We start from the raw sequence: 18029 nt of genomic DNA, 5'->3' as shown, positions 1-18029 counted from the left end.
AAAGCACTGCAGTAGAAGCTTTGCATAATATCATGGCTGTATAGGAGCAAAGTGGAAAATTTAACATACACAATCTTGAATAAGAAAAAGGGAAATCATTCCTTCTTCTTGCTATTATAAAAATTGTATAATAGTTGCCTAGGAGTGGTAAACTACATTGCAAGTTCTATAGATTGCTGTAAAATATACAGATTAGTGAAGAACTCCAATTTGCAATTTTGCTTTTTGAACTAATACCTTGCAATTACTGATTGGAATTTGCAATTTTTTTCTAAGTTCAAGTTGAGTTGAATTTTTACTAGATTCACTGTATTAACTACTTACGATGTGGACTGGGGTTGACAAGGTCAGGAGTCAGACAGCACTAGTATGCTTGTGATTTCAAATAAACATGTTGGACTATAAGATAAGGTGTCATCTGCCTTCTGATCTTAATTAACTGTGCCAACCACGATTTCTGTGCCATCGCACCACAAGCTGTTCCGTGAGCAACTAACCACTCATTGGATATCTGCTGAAACATTGGTGACCCTTACGTCCGTGCTACCTTTAAAAAGCAACTGTACCTGAAGTTGCTCTGTTCAGTCATGGATGGAGCCTGAACATGTCGGAGAAATTCTTCAACAATTCTCTGATGTTTCTGTTCTATTACCCTGATGTACTCATGGAGAACAGTACTTTTCATTGTACCTTGTGACAATAACCAATCAAATTAAGAGACAAGGACCTGGAGGCCCTGGTGGACAGTGTGGAACAAAGGGGAAGAGACCTCTTTCTGGAGCATTGACAGAGAAGACCATACCACCATGAGCTGCCAGACTGGTCCAACCAGTGCCATCTGCATGCTATAAGGGAATGGCCAGTAATGCAGAAAGGAAGGCCTTTAACAATCTACCAGGGTAAGTATCACAGTTTTCTCTTCAACATCTCACACTTATTTAGACTCTGCTAATGCATCCATCTCACATCAAGGTTCATGCTCTGCCACTCTCACTATTGCTTGCAGCATCTTCACTCACTCTTGTTCCCCTCCAATTTCCTATACCACTAACTCTGGATGCCACCTATGCTGTCTATGCACTAGTTTGGACAGCTCACCATTTTTCTTCCACATGCACCAGCACTAATAGCTGTATTATCTCACTCATTCCCCTCTTTCCACTCATTACAAGAAAATGTCCATATCAGGGCAGATTGAGGCCATACAGGTTAGGGGACAGGGTGGTTAGTAGGATGATAGTTGGTGTGCAAAATCTGGCACCTCACTGCCTAAGAAGAGAGAAACGTGGACCTCACAGGAGTGGACTGGTCTGCTTATGTGGGAATGCAGAGACATCCATGTTCCATTAAATGAGCAAGTACCACTCAACATTGCCACTGCCATGCTCCCACTAACCCTGGTGCTAATACCATCTATTGCACACACCCTCCAACTAACAGTTGCTACATCATCTTCCTCCAGTGTCCGACAGGTACTGCTAATCTCTGCACAATATCTGTGGAGAAACAACTTGCTCCTGTAAAAGCTACATCCTGGCCTTCTGAGGATGAAACTGTCACCTCTCCCAGCTCGGATATAGGCTTAGGGATTGTAGGAGCCCAAGCTGCTAAGCGCAACACTACAATAATTCCAAGACTGGCTGAGGAAGAAATGCCTCAGGCTGCTGACACTCAGAGGGCTGTCGGAGACTAGGAACCCATTCAGCCGCAGGCAACAGAGGAACCTGTGGTGTCAGCAATCAGGGATCTCATTTACAAGCACAGGGAGGAACAGCAACAGCAGACAACTATGTGGTATACAATAACTATCATTGCTTAAAAGCTACAAGTCAAGTGATTGTCTAGCTGCCTCTATAGATATCCAAGCCCAGCAACCTCAGGGATTGCTGGAGAGGCGCTCTCACATACACTCAATCACCCCTGCCATTAGTCTTCATGAGTGAAGGCAGCGTGAGAGGGAGATGTCAACAAGGGACAAATGAATTGTGACCCTGGTCCAGGTACCAAGTGGCACCCAGCAAAGGAGGAATGACATATAGGTTTCTTGGTGGTTTCCACTCAGGATATTTCAGAAATGTTAGGCTTTCATGATGTTGGCATTTTCCTGACCTTTGGAAGACATAGCAGCTCCAAGTCACTAAACCAATACCTCCAGGGCCACCAGGCTCCACTGCCTTGTGAGCTCCATCCAACCCAGCTGTGGACCAAAGGAATACAGATGTAATAGAAGAATGTGGAAGAAGAAAATGTATTAAGGGGACTTTAGTGTCATGAGTGACAATGGTTTGTATGTGGCACTCAGTTTTTATAAATTTGTTATGTTTTAACCATACGTGTAGTTGCTAGCTTCTCTGTGTCGGCACAGAACAGATTGTTACATCATTGGGCTAATTCATCATCATGGATAGGGGCCTGCTCTGAGAGCTGACTCCACCATCTGGAAGAAGGGAGAGCAATGTGTACACATGGCATTGAGTTATAATGACACCTTTGTCTACTCTTGTTCAATACCCCTGTTTTCAGCTCCGTCTGGGTGCAAAGCTATAGCTGTTAATGAGTTGTTCATCACTGGCTGTGCCTGGGAGATGCAACATCCAGAGAGGATCAATGCTGTACAATAGCCAGGGAGGAGATGCCTGTGTCCTGTACAATGCATGGGTTTGTGACCAATGGTCCTTCCCTTTGAAAGCCCAATGATTAGCAAATAGCTTTTGCTGCAGCCTCCTCCCTTATGATTGAGTCACTTACCCTATCCTGCTCTCTTTCCCCTAACCTGCAACCCCATAAAAACAATTGAAACTAGGTGTGTTGAAAACATGTAAAAGAGAGTGATAAATTTATGTCAGGTAGCTTATTGTGGGATTTAAAAGAATGGCAGTAGCTGCAGATATGATACAGATCATCCATGTTCTAATTAAATAGCAAGACAGGCTCTAGTATTTAAATTGATTGTGCCTGCTCCAAAATTTATTAGGCTATCGATTCAGGCTTAAGTTTTTGTGTTGAAGATCAGCCATGATCTAACTGAAATAGCTGAAGGGCTGAAAGGCCTATTCCTGTGCTGTAATTTTGTAGAAATACACAATATCAATGGCAAGATGCAAAGAACCTCATTGTTGCTAATTGAACGTGTTCCTTGTTCTCTGAAATGTGATCCATGGAAATCTATTGTTACATTCCAGCATAAAAAGTCATTGAAACCAATATGAAGTCAAAGTGTTTGCTGAACATGATTTCCAGGTGTCACCCCTTTAATTGAGTGATCAAATTGTGACATCAGAACGCAAGGTGCACCTTCACAATACATTCAAGGTGAGATCAGCCTTCACTATAGATTTTGTAAGCTGAGGCAGACAGCTACACAATTAGTTTCAGTGGGAGAAAGGGAGCTGCATTGCCTTTTACTCTCTTGAAGATCTCTCGAAGAATGATTATAATTGTTTAGAAAATCTGAGCACACTTACTTTGTGACAAGTGAGTGAACAATAGTAATTACCAATGGGGAAATTCAGGGAAGGTTTCTGACAGTGATCAGTTTGGCTCGAGATGATCCTCTTGTATTGTAATTTGTGAAACACATAATAGGCTCAGTAATTGTTTTACTCATTCACAGGATGAGGATGTTGCTGGGCAGGTTAGCATTTATTGCCATCCCTAAGAAGGCAGTTAAGAGTCAACTGCATTGCTGTGAGTCTGGAGTCACATGTAGGCCAGACCAGGTAAGGATGGCAGTTTCCTTTCGCAATGGATATTAATGAAACCGGATGGGTTTTTCCAACAATCGACAATGGATTCACAGTCATCATAAGACTCTTAATTCCAGATTTTTCATTGAATTCAAATTCCACCGTCTGTTATTACCTATGTTTCTGGATTAACAATTCAGCAATCATACCACTAGGCCATACCTCCCCTTGTTGCTGCATAGTGGAGTGGAATCATTGTATTTATTGTCCCAGCCATGAACTTGATTCTATTCTGCCTGAGATCTTAAACCTGTGCCCCCCGGGAGAAGAAACAATCTCTCGGTATCTACTCTAGCACTCTTTCTGAATCTCTTCTCGTTTAATGAGATTGGTTTTAATTTTTTTAACTCCAGAATTATGGACTTAATTTCCTCAGAATCTTATCATAGGACAACTTCTTATTCCAGGGACCAATCCATGAGCACTCATAGTATCATAGAATCACAACATACAGAAAAGACCTATTGGCTCATTGAGTCTGTACTGCCAAAAATACACTACTACCTACACTGGTCCCACTTCCCCCACAAGGCCCATAGCCTTAAGTGTTATGACACTTCAAATGCCCTTCCAAGTATATTTTAAATTTTGTGAGGTTTCTAGCCTCAACATCCCTCCCAGGCAGTGCATTCCAGATGCCTATCATCCTCTAGATTAAAAAGATGTTTTCTCAAATTCCCTCTAAAACTCCTGGTTTTTATTTAAAAATTATGACCCTTGTTCTTAACACTTCGACTAAGGGTGGCAGCCACTTTCTATTCATCTGTCCATGCTCTTCATGACCTTTTACAGCTCTGCTCTAAAGAAAATAGCCCAAATTTATCCAGCTGATATGCTCCACTCAGGCAACATCCTGATGAATCTTATTTGTAACCTTTCCAGTGCATCTTCTGCATGTATCACCACTAATCAAAGTATATGCTTCCTTTCGAATTTGGAGCTCAAAACTGTCCTAATATTCCAAATGTAACCTTATATAATTTTAGCATGGGTGCTCAACACTTTGTAACATTTATATCAAGGTGAAATTATGAAATCACAGAAAAAGCTTCATTCTCGCTGAGCATTGTAGTGAGAACAGACAGCAAAATAGATTTACAAACTGGTAAATTTGAGCTGGGAAGGTGGCCAAAAAAAATGAAATTATTCCAAATTGGCTGGTCTACCCAGGAGTGAAGATGGTCAGCTGGAATACCCTTGCCGGTTTACTTTGTGAGAGGTGCGTGACCAATAGCAACATCAACAACCAGCAGATTAGACAGAAGACTGCACATTAAAAGTTTTGTCTCAACATGGTTACTTCGTGTTGTAATTTTTAAACTGGTTAAATTTGAGGCAGGAAGCTGTATAACTAGTTTCAATGACAGAAGTAAAGCTGACTGACTCTTACTCTCTTCTCTGAATGATCATTTAAGAATGAATGTGGCTGTGCTTGAGGAACACTCAACTTTCTTTGTGAAACAAGGACAGGTCATGCTGTAATCGTCAACACAACTTTGCTATAACAAATGTGACTGACAAATTGGGGACGCTGTTTCTACAGCTTGAACTTTTAAAATGTGTGTTAGCACTAACACAATTAACAGTACCAACACTTTAAGCACTGTGTCTAAAGCGTGATTTTTCTATTACACAAGGTTGCACAAGAACACAACCATTGCATTATAGAAGAAATTAATGTATGAAGAATGAGAAATATTGCTTGTCAGCTGACAAATGCAACTTTGGTGCTGTAAATGCTTATGTATGCATGTAGCATTTGTTGTTAATTGTAGCTAGCAGTCTTAATGTGCAGAAGGAAAAACCAGTAAGACCTGAAAATAGCAATTGGTTCAAACTCACCTTGAGAACCTTAAAATGGAATTTCAGTTCAGAGCAGTACCATTCTTTCTAATGTTTAGTGTCGTTTTACTGTTTGTTTTCTTTCTAGTAGCAGCCAGTTATTCAGATAATCCACCAACACTGAAAGCTCAGGCTCTCATTGTAGAAAATGAAAGTGGGGAGTTGAATAAATTCTTCAATAGAATGCATGGCCAATGAGAAAGAAACTGTAGAATAGTTTAAGCAATTTGTCAGTTGTCTTACTCCAAAAGAGACGAAATCTAAGCGGGCAGCAGTAATATTATAAGAACCAAAAGTAGTCAAAAATTGTGGCACTGGAAAAGCACAGCAGGTCAAGCAGCATCCAAGGAGCAGAAGAGTCAACATTTCGAGCATAAGATCTTCATCGTATGTTCCTAATGAAGAGCCTATGCCTGAAACATCAACTCTCCTGCTCCTTGGATGCTGCTTCACCTGCTATGCTCTTCCAGCACCACACTTCTCAACTCTGACTCTCCAGCATCTGCAGTCCTCACTCTCTCCAAGAAACAAAATAAGCCAATTTGTTTGCAACCAGAATCTATATTTAGTATTTTAAGGTTTCCTGGGTTTACAACATGAAGAGACTACAAAAACGTGCTGATGTGCTTGTTGAAAAAAAACTTATTGTCTTTGCCTAACTTCTTCTTCTGCCACAGAGTTTGAGGCAAATTGAGCCAAAGGTTATCCAAAGACAGCAAAGGCAATTGGATCTAGTATGAGAGAGAACAAATCCAGTCAAAAGTCAATAGCAGTATATGTACTGCAAATGAGGAAGTTGGGTGGCGTGGTGGCTTAGTTGTTAGCACTGCTACCTCACAGCATCAGATTCCTGGATTTGATTCCAGCTTCGGGCAACTATCTGTGTGGAGTTTGCACATTCTCTCTGTGTCTGCGTGGGTTTCCTCCGGGTGTTCTGGTTTCCTCCCACAGACCAAAATGTGCTAATCAGGTGAATTGTCCATGCTAAATTGCTGATAGTGTCTAGGGATATGCCAGCGAGGTGGATTAGACATCGGAAAATGCATGATTCCAGCAATGGGATGAGTCTAGGTTGGATGCTCATGAGGGTCAGTGTGGATTCAGTGGGCTGAATGGCCTGCTTCCACACTGTCGGGATTCTATGATTCCACACAAATGAAATTCTCCTCACTGCCTCCCTCTACACTTTGTACAGTTTTGGTCACTGTATTTAAAAAAGATTGCATTGGCATTAGAGGCTACTCAAAAGAGATTCACTGGGTTGATTACTGGGATGAAGGAGTTGACCTCTCATAGTTTAGGCTTTTATTCATCAGTGATAAATCTTATTGAAACAAGATTCTGAGGGGGCTTGACAGGGTAGATGATGAGAAGATGTTTCCACTAGTGGGGGAATCACAAACTAGGGACACTTTTACAAAATAAGAGAAAACTCATTTAAAACTGAGATGCAAATGAATTTCTTCTCCTAGGTGGCAGTGAATGTCTGGAACTCTCTATCCTAGAGAGTTGTCAAGGCTAGATCACAGAATGGATTTAAATAGGAGGTAGATAATACTTTGAAATATCAGTGAATTGAGCTATAGGGAGAGGCTGAATAGACTGTGGCTGTTTTCCTTGGGGTGTCAGAAGCTGAGGGGTGACCTTTTAGAGATTTATAAAATCATGAGTGCATGGATGGGATAAATAGACAAGATGATTTCCTCTGCAGTTGGGGAATCCAGAACTAGAGGGCAGGTTTAGAATAAGAGGAGCAAGATATAAAAGGGACCTAAGGGGTAGCTTTTTCATGAAGAGGATGGTGTGTATATGGAATGAGCTGCCAGAGGAAGTGATTGAGGCTGATACAATTACAGCATATATGAATAGGAAGGATGTAGGTTTGCTTCCTGAGCTGGAAGGTTCATTTTCAGACGTTTCACCACCATACTAGGTAACATCTTCAGTGAGCCTCCGGATGAAGCATTGCTGATTATTCCTGCTTTCTATTTACATGTTTGGGTTTCTGTGGGTTGGTGAAATCATTTTCTGTGGTGATGTCATTTCATAGAACATAGAACATAGAAAAGTACAGCACAGAACAGGCGCTTTGGCCTGCAATGTTGTGCCAGGGTTTACTCCTAATGTAAAATATAATAACTTAACCTATGCACCCCTCAACTCACTGCTATCCATGTGCATGTCCAGCACTCACTTAAATGTCCCCATGTATTTTGTAAAAGGAAAACCATGCAAGAACTGTAACAAACACTACATTGGACAAACAGGCAGAAAACTAGCCACCAGGATACATGAACATCAACTAGCCACAAAACGACATGACCCTCTCTCACTAGTATCCTTACATACAAATGAGGAAGGTCACCACTTCGACTGGGACAACACATCCATCCTAGGACAAGCCAAACAGAGACACGCATGAGAATTCCTAGAAGCGTGGCATTCCAACTGGAACTCTATCAACAAACACATTGACTTGGTCTCGATTTTCCACCCCCTGAGAAAAATAACAGGAAATGACATAACCAACGGAAATGACGTCACCACAGGAAATGACATCACCAACTCTCAGAAACCCAAACATGTAAATAGAAAGCAGGAATCATCAGCAGTGCTTCATCCAGAGGGTCTCTAAAGATGTTACCTAGTATGGTGGTAAAACTGTGAAAATGAACCTTCCAGCTCAGTGAGCATCTGCAGTCCTCACTATCTCCTAGCTCAGTGAGCAAACCTACATCCAGAACCTCAACCTGAGCTACAAATCTTCTCAAAACTCATTAACGAATTGGAAGGGTTTAGAGGGGATGTGCCAAGTGCTGGCAAATGGGACTAGATTAGATTAGGATATCTGGTCGGTATGGACCGAAGAGTCTGTTTCTGTGATGTACATCTCTATGACTCCATAACTATGAGATAAGACAATCTTTGCTGAATTGAAGAAGCCTATATATTGTGATGCTTATGGCACATAATTACACGGGATTGGCTGGATGAGCAAGAGCATATTTGCTTGATTGTCATTTTTCATAACTTGTATTTCATTTCAGAGTCATAAGTGAGAATATTAACATCTGGAAAAAACACGGAAGGAAAATATACTACCTTTATAGGACGTGATTTTTAAACATATCATTGCATGGAACATATGGAGGAACAGATAAGGCTGTGGAGGAATTATAGTTTGGTGATTGTAATGACTCAGCTACTGATGGGGTGAATGCTGAAATGCACACCAGATAAGGCCTGCATAGTCCCACATAGGTATGAAAGAATAGGCAAGTAAAATTGATCAAAACCATAGGCTTGTTGAATATAGCAGAAACTATAACTTTGTGCCTTACCACACAGGATACGTCTTCTGAAAGTGACAATTTCAAAAAGAACTATGCATAATACCTCTCATATCCCCATAATATCCAAGTGGCTATATTACAAATTAATTTACACATTTACTCCCCATCCTGATAATATTCTCTCAGGAACCTATAATTTCAAACAATCATGCTCAAGACAAGATGTGCTGAGTTCCTTCCAGGAATTTTGGAACTGATTGCACCATTTTAAATCTATCAGAATCACTATCAAAACCCAGCTAAATCAGTGACACTGAAGTCAATTTTTTGTTTATTTGTCAACTTTTACTTGCAAAGGTTCACATTAATTACCAAAAGGAACAACTTTGAGCCTACACCTAGTTAATTGTTTTTATCCAATCTGACATCGTTCACCTCTAGAAACTGGTGAGACTAGAACTACAAGATCACGTGCTTAAAATTGATGTTTTAATATGGACTTAGTTGAACATTTCACATCATAGCTGCAATGCAGATTCTCTGTGCCAGAGGTAGAAGCATTACTGCACCTTTGCTGCATCTAAATATATAAGTTAATACCTCAATTAATTAAATACTCTGAATCAATACTCTCCAATTCAATACAACTAATATGCAATTAATAGATTTCCTTCACTTTCTTTGAAAGTAACAACCAAAGTGTCAAAAACTTTGAAGACTTCCAAACTCCAAAGCATTACATTGCAAGATGACCATCCTCCATAATATTTTGCATTTTCTTTATGCACACATAACTTTTTTGCAAAACAATTCAATAGTTTGATGACTTGTAACCTAATCCATTTGATACATTCTTCCAAATTAAACAAATATCCACAAAACATTTAAAGAGGATGTCTCTTAAGAATTTGCCACACAGAATTCCAAATCAACTTTAAAGGATTATGAATATGTGATGCCTGACCGTCAATGAAGTGTTTGATCATATTGACTGGCAGAGTAGGTTTGATGGGCTGAATGGAATACTCCTCTTCCTACCTTCAAAATGTCTTGTCATTTACTGTTTGGATTGGGATGGCATGGGGGCTCAGTGGTTAGCACTGCTGTCTTACAGTACCGGAACCCAGGTTCAATTCCACCCTCGGGTGACTGTCTATGTGGAATTTGTACATTCATCCTGTGTCTATGTAGCTTTCCTCCCGCAGTCCAAAGATGAGCAAGTTAGGTGGATTGGCCATGCTGTTCTCTCAGGAACCTATCATTTCAAACAATCATGCTCAGGGATGTGCAGGTTAGGTGTGTTAGCCATAGGCAATGCAGGGATGAGTCTGGGTGGAATGGTCTTCAGAGGGTCAGTGTGGCCTCATTGAGCTGAATGGCCTGTTTCCAACTGGAGAGATTCGAAGGATCTTTAAGAGTTTCCAGTTAATATTGAATCATGTTTTAGAATGAGAATTCTTCTAATTCCATCAAAGTTTTAGTCTTTTATTTATCCAGTATACATTCCTCTCTTCACCTACTCGGGCAAAGTAAGGGGTCACAACACCTTCAAATTTCAAATTCAGTTTGAGGGAGAGTATGTTGACTCAAACCACTGTACATAATTTAAATAAGAGCAATTGGAGAGATGTGAAGAGAGTTGTGTAAAGTGAGCTGGGAAAATAGATTAAGGGGAAAATTAGCGGATGAGCAGTGGCAAATATTTAAGATATAGGAGCAGAATTAGGCTATTCAGCCCATCAAGTCTGTTCTACCATTCAATCGTAGCTAATATGTTTCTCAACACACTATCCTGCCTTCTTCCTGTAACCCTTGATTCCCTTACCAATCAAGAAGCTATCTATCTCTATCTTAAGTGCACTCAATGATTTAGCCTCCACAGCCCTATGCATCAATGGGTTGCACAGATCCACCACCCTTTGACTGAAGAAATTCCTCCTCCTCTGATCTCTCAAGGGTTGTCCCTTCACTCTGAGGCTATGCCCACAGGTCATGGGTAGCACGGTGGCTCAGTGGTTAGCACTGCTGCCTTGCAGCACCAGGGACCTGGATTCGAGTCTAGCCTCGGGCAACTGTCTGTGTGGAGTTTGCACATTCTCCCAATGTGTGCGTGGGCTTCCTCCGGTGCTCTGGTTTCCTCCCACAGTTCAAAAATGTCACGGTCAGGTGAAATGGCCAGGCTAAATTGCCCATTGTGATAGGTGCGTTAGTGGGGAATGGGTCTGGATGGGTTATTTTTTGGAGGGTCGGTGTGGACTTGTTGGGCTGACGAGCCTGTTTCCACACTGTAGGGAATCTAACCAGGTTCTACTGTCTCCTCTGAGTAGAAACATCATCTCCAGATCCACTCTAAACAGGCCTCTTAAGCGATTCCGTGTATACTGCACATCTTTGGACTGTGGGCAAAAAACTGGAATACCCAGCAGAAATGGCGAGAATGTGCAAACTTCATGCAAAGAATTGCCCAAGGCTAAAATCAAACCCAGGTCCCTGGCACTGTGAGGTAGTAGTGCTAACTGTTGTGCCAGTGTGTTGCCCAGGAAACATCAATGCCACAGGCTTATTGTTGCTCTTCAGAAGACTAATGCTCTTATAGAGTTCCCTGCTTTGATGTCACTTCAAGTCCTCCAGAAACGTTTGGGATTGTAAAAGTTGGAAAACGTTTTGCCTCACTTGCCTACACTTCCTGTAGAAAACACAAGGATGATGTTGGTAATTTTGATTAAGACAGTTGATCTGCAGGGTGTAACTGAGAAACATGTAGTCAACTCTGCCCGAGTTAATTTAAGTGGAAGCCTGTGGAGTTGATCAGCCTGTAGTCACACTCTGTAGTCTGTAATCATGTAGTTTAGGCCTACCTACAATCTTATAAAGGATACAGGATTACTTACTTTATAGTATAATTATCTATTCTTGCTCTACTGTAACATACCTTACAATTATGTAATAAACATTTCTTGTTACTCAAAACTGTGCTTCTTCGACTAAGATTTCCATAAGTCATAATTCACCATTTAGTATCAATGAGTTTTAGGCCATTAATAGAAGAGTGATTGGTGGCAGTTTCCCAACAAGGTCTTCATAAATTTTCAAATTGAACATGTAAGAAAAATACCCCTTACAATGCAGTCTCAGCTGCAAGCATCTCTTAAAATATGAATCCAATAAATGGATGTTTTTCAGAGGATTGAGGACACGTTGACTGTTCATGCCCAAGGATGTCTTAGAACAGTTTAATCTGTCCTTTCCAATGATCAGAGCAGCTACTGCTTCAGGAACAATGCTCTTCCAGGAACAACAAGATAGATGTCGCAAATTGTCAATTATGCATCATAAACATTATCAGACTCAGAAACGTTATATGTTGTATTGAGAAGGAGATTTCCTTGGTCACCTGGATTTGAGAGAAAATTTTACACTGTATCATATGTATAAAAGTTGTCATGGAAATATATCATAAACCTTTTATTTCTCTATTGAATGACTATCTTCAGGATGCCTCTAAAAGGACAAGATTGCAATTTTTTCTTATGAGGTACACAAATCAAACACTATGCATGCAAGGAAAATCAATGATAACAGCAGATCTACTTGCCATAGTGACAGCCAACAGCCTTACCAGGCATAAAATTGATAAGGAGGTGCCGGTGTTGGACAGGGTCAGAAGTCACGCAACACCAAAAGGTTGATATGAAATCACAAGCTTTTGGAATACTGCTGCTTTATCAGGTGAAGTGGAAGGGAGCTCACAGGCACAGAATTTATAGGCAGAAATAATGACAAGATAATTCCGGGTCAAAAGTTAAGTACAAATCATATGAGGGGAATATTGTCAGGCTGAATAATAAAACTTTGCAGATGATCAAAAGGGTCAAACAGTGTGAGTAAAGTGTCAACTGCTAAATAGCAATTCCAATTAATTAAGGCAGAGAGATAATTTTTAAAAATCAAAAATAATATGGTGTTAGAAACAAACCAAAAGGCTGGAATAACATGATAGGTAAAAGAGTCACATGACGAGAGTCGAACCAAAGTAACAAGTAATCCAAAACTGTACAAGCTGACTAGTGTAGAGAGTTCAATAACAAGTTATTAAGGTGATGGTACCAAAACAAGGCAGTTGGGAAGATTTTACAAACACAGAACAGTCTGGTGGGGTTACATGTAGGACATAGAACATAGAACATAGAAAAATATAGCGCAGTACAGGCCCTTTGGCCCTCGATGTTGCGCTGATCCAAGCCCACCTAACCTACACTAGCCCACTATCCTCCATATGCCTATCCAATGCCCGTTTAAATGCCCATAAACAGGAGAGTCCACCACTGCTACTGGCAGGGCATTCCATGAACTCACGACTCGCTGAGTAAAGAATCTACCCCTAACATCTGTCCTATACCTACCTCCCCTTAATTTAAAGCTATGCCCCCTCGTAATAGCTGACTCCATACATGGAAAAAGGTTCTCATGGTCAACCCTATCTAAACCCCTAATCATCTTGTATACCTCTATCAAGTCAGCCCTCCCAGGTGACCTTCAAGATACACAACAATGCAGAATTGCTGAGCAGAAGCTGATAGCTAAGTTCCATATCAATGAAAATGACCTCAAATGTGATCATGGGTTCATCTCAGGCTATATGAATATTGAGTCACAATTAATTAGAATGGATGGCTTTGAGGTATGTAGGGAAGAGGTGTTGGAAATTCTGGAAAGGGTGAAAATAGGTAAGTCCCCTGGGCCTATGACATTTATCCTGGGATTCTCTGGGAAGCAAGGGAGGAGATTGCAGAGCCATTGGCCTTGAGTTTTATGTCCTCGTTGTCTACAGGAATAGCGCCAGAAGACTGGAGGATAGAAAATGTGGTTCCCTTGTTCAAGAAGGGGAATAGGGATAACCCTAGTAACTATAGGCCGGTGAGTCTCACTTCTGTTGTGGGCAAAGTCTTAGAGAGAATTGTAAGGGATAGGATTTATGAACATCTGGATAGGAATAATGTGATCAAGAATAGTCAGCATGGTTTTGTGAAGAGCAGGTCGTGCCTCACAAACCTTATTGAATTCTTTGAGAAGGTGACTAAGGAGGTGGATGAGGGTAAAGCGGTAGATATGGTGTACATGGATTTTAGTAAGGCGTTTGATAAGGTTCCCCATGGTAGGCTACTGCAAAAAATACGGCATTACGGCACTGAGGATGTGTTAGAGGTTTGGATTAGGAATTGGTTGGCTGGAAGAAGACAGAGGGTAGTAGTTGATGGTAAAAGTTCATCTTGGAGTGCAGTTACTAGCGGTGTTCCGCAAGGTTGTTTTGGGACCATTGCTGTTTGTCATTTTTATAAATGACCTGGAGGAGGGGCTAGAAGGTTAGGTGAGCAAGTTTGCGGATGATACGAAAGTCGGTGGAGTTGTTGACAGTGAGGAAGGATGTGGTAGGTTACAGCGGGATATAGATAAGCTGCAGAGCTAGGCAGAAAGGTGGCAAATGGAGTTCAATGTAGCCAAGTGTGAAGTGATTCACTTTGGTAAGAGTAACAAGAAGATGGAGTACTGGGCTAATGGTCGGATACTTGGTAATGTGGATGAGCAGAGGGATCTTGGTGTCCATGTACACAGATCTCTGAAAGTTGCCACCCAGGGAAATAGTGCTGTGAAGAAGGCATATGGCGTACTGGCTTTTATTGGTAGAGGAATTGAGTTCTGGAGTCCTGAGGTCATGTTGCAGTTGTATAAGACTCTGGTGCGGCCACATCTGGAGTATTGTGTGCAGTTTTGGTCGCCATACTTTAGGGAGGCTGTGGAGGCACTGGAACGGGTGCAGAGGAGGTTTGCCTGGATGTTGCCTGGTATGGTAAGAAGATCGTATGAGGAAAGGCTGAGGCACTTGAGGCTGTTTTCATTGGAGAAAAGAAGGTTTGGGGTGACTTGATAGAGGTGCACCAGATGATTAGGGATTTAGATAGGGTTGACAATGAGAACCTTTTTCCATGTATGGAGTCAGCTATTGTGAGGGGCATATCTTTAAATTAAGGGGAGGTAGGTATGGGACAGATGTTAGGGGTAGATTCTTTACTCAGCGAGTCCTGAGTTCATGGAATGCCCTGCCAGTAGCAGTGGTGGACTCTCCCTCTTTATGGGCATTTAAATGGGCATTGGATAGGCATATGGAGGATAGTGGGCTAGTGTAGGTTAGGTGGGCTTGGATCGGTGCAACATTGAGGGCCAAAGGGCCTGTACCGCGCTGTACTTTCTATGTTTTATGTCTATGTTCTATGACATATTGAAGGCAGTGAAGAACATGGCATAGTTTCTCTGCTCTGGAGAAGTACTGCACAATGAAAGGTACTCTATCAGTTGTATCCCGTGTCTGTCTTCTGAGGAAGTCATTGTGGTAGATTGCTGTGCCATCATATCCCGTTCTTATGAGGACATCTTTCAGTGTCTGTAGGTGTATGTCACGTTCTCCTCTTCTGAGCAGATCCTGTGTATACGCAGGGCTTGTCCAATGGCTTCGTTAATATGTTTTGCATGGAAGCTAGAGAGGTGAAGCATCGTGAGGTTATCCGTGGTTTGTGGTAGAGTGAAGTACTGAGGTGTTGTCCACAAAATTGTGTTTATCCATGAACTCGAGACCTACATTCTGCCTGTTAAGATGCAAAGGCCAATAAGCCACAATCAGCTTAGTCAGATCTGACAGGAGCACTTGAGGGACCAAGGCTATCTCAATATCAACACAATATCCCATGACAACATATTTGAGAGTACAGTGGTAAACGATTGTGGATGGCAAACTAGTGCATGATAAATAGCTGGTCATTCCGGACTGTTGACACGGTGAATGTTGTCAAGAGTGGGTGAGCATATGAAGAGTGCTGAGCATCATCAGGGGCTGAGCATGGTTGCAGAATTTGAGTATTGAGTGCAGCAGGATGAGCTACAGCAGGAATATTTTTGGGATGGACACTAAGATATGTAAAGCTTTTGTGGAGAGACTGTTGATGTTGATTTATATCAAGGGCTGTGCTGAGCTGTGTTAGCGGCATATTAAACAATATTAGGGGAAGATTGATATGAGCTGGGGTGATGCTGAGCTGTTTGGGGCTGCCTTTAGTATTGAAGGCACTGAAATTGAGTTTAGAATTACTTAGCGCTGCACCTCTAAGCAGGCCTTAAAACTCCTAAAAAAAGAAACTTATGTAAATCCATGCTAAAGAAAACAGGGTAAGAAAGGCCAAACAATGCAAATCTGTGTGATCATGGCCATGCACATGCAAACTCTGACAGAGATTAGTGTTGAATGAAACTTTTGAAGGATGACAACAGTTGAAGTGCTATAACCCAGCACACTGCAGCATTGAACCTGTGGCCTCTGGTCTATCTGAATGACCCAATACCACATCTTCCAGTTCATTTGCCATCTGAACAATCAAGAGCGTATCAGTAGACTGTCTCTTCATTTTATCATGCAGAGAAAACAAGAAGTCTTTCCAAAACTAACAGCCACCTGTTCATGCTCATCTGACTGATACCATTTCATTTCAGTCCATTTAACAGTGATGCAAAAGAAAGCAAGGTTCAATCTGTCTCTTCATTAAAATCACTGACAGGCTGCTGATGATAGATTTGGTTATGGAGAAAAAGATCCTTTTCTTTGTTAGTTTTGTTGGTGGGATTCCTCTACTGTTTTAACAGTAAATTGTTGTCTTCACTGCATGGATGTTAATCTAGTGCAGCAGATCATTTGTGGATAGTGGAAAGAGACAGTGAATGCACCAGTGGTAATCTTCCAAGAATCCTTAGATTCTGGAAAAGCCCCAATGGATTGGAAAACTGCCATTGTAACATTTTTATATGAAAAGGAAAGAAAAAAAAAGGGACCATGGGTCATGCCAGTTAGGTGCACCTCTGTTATTACACCATAACACAATAAGATACAGGAGCAGAATTAGGCCATTTGGCCCATCAAGTCGGCTCATGGATGATATGTTTTTCAACCCAACTCTCCCATCTTCTCCCCATAGTTCATTATCTCCCTAAAAAATCAAGAAACTATCTATTTCTGTCTTAAATTCACTCAACCACTTTCCCTCCACAGCATTCTGTTGCGATGAGTTCCACAGATTCACCACTCTCTCGCTGAATAATTTCTTCCTCAACTCAGTTTTAATGGATAATCCCTTTGCCCTGGGGCTATGTGCTCAGGTCCAAGTCTCTCCTACAAATGGAAAGATCTTATCCATATCCACTCTATTGTGGCATCTCTCAGTATTCTGTAAGTTTTGATGAAATCACCCCTCATCCTTCTAAACTTTGAGCATAGATCCAGAGTCCTCAACCACTCTTCTTATGGCAAGCCCTTCACCTTCCAGGGCCTTCCTCTGAACTCTTACCAATGCCAGCATATCCTTCCCTAGATAGAACCCAAAACTGCTCAGAATATTCCAAATGTAGTCTAACCAGAACCTTATGCACCCTCAGCAATCCATCTCAACTCTAACATTCTAGCCGTCTTGAAATTAATGCAAATGTTGCATTGTCTTCCTAACTGCCAACTGAGCCAGTATGTTAATCTTAAGAGAATCCTGACTAGGATTCCTAAATCTCTTTGTGTTTGATATTTCCAAAGCCTTTCCCTGTTTTGCAAAATAATCTACACCTCTACTGTTCCTACTGAAATGCATAACCTCATACTTTCCCACACGACATTCCATCTGTCACATCTTTGCCTTCTCCGCCTGTTCAAGTCCTTCTGCAGCTCTCCCACTTCCCCACTACTAGCTATCCCTCCACCTATCTTTGTGTCATCTCCAAACTTAGCAACAATACCCTCAATTCCTTTATTCAGATCATTAATGCATAGCGTGAGTAGTTGTAGTCCCAACACTGACCATGGTGGAACTCCATGAGTCACTGGCGGTCATCCAACAAAGACTCCATGCTGTCTGCCTTCTGCCAGTAAGCTACCCTCTATCCTGGCCAATACCTTACCCCAAACAGCATAGGCTCTTGTCTTAGTTAGCAGCTTCCTATGTGGCACCTTGTCAAAGGTCTTTTGGAAATCCAATAGGTCACATCCACTGGCTCTCCTTTGCCTAACCTGCTTGTTACTTCCTCAAAGAATTTTAACAGGTTTGTCAGACATGACTGCCCC

This window comes from Hemiscyllium ocellatum, chromosome 2 (assembly GCF_020745735.1).
Source record: "Hemiscyllium ocellatum isolate sHemOce1 chromosome 2, sHemOce1.pat.X.cur, whole genome shotgun sequence".
NCBI classification, from domain to species: Eukaryota; Metazoa; Chordata; class Chondrichthyes; order Orectolobiformes; family Hemiscylliidae; genus Hemiscyllium; species Hemiscyllium ocellatum.
This window is presented reverse-complemented; position numbering follows the sequence as displayed.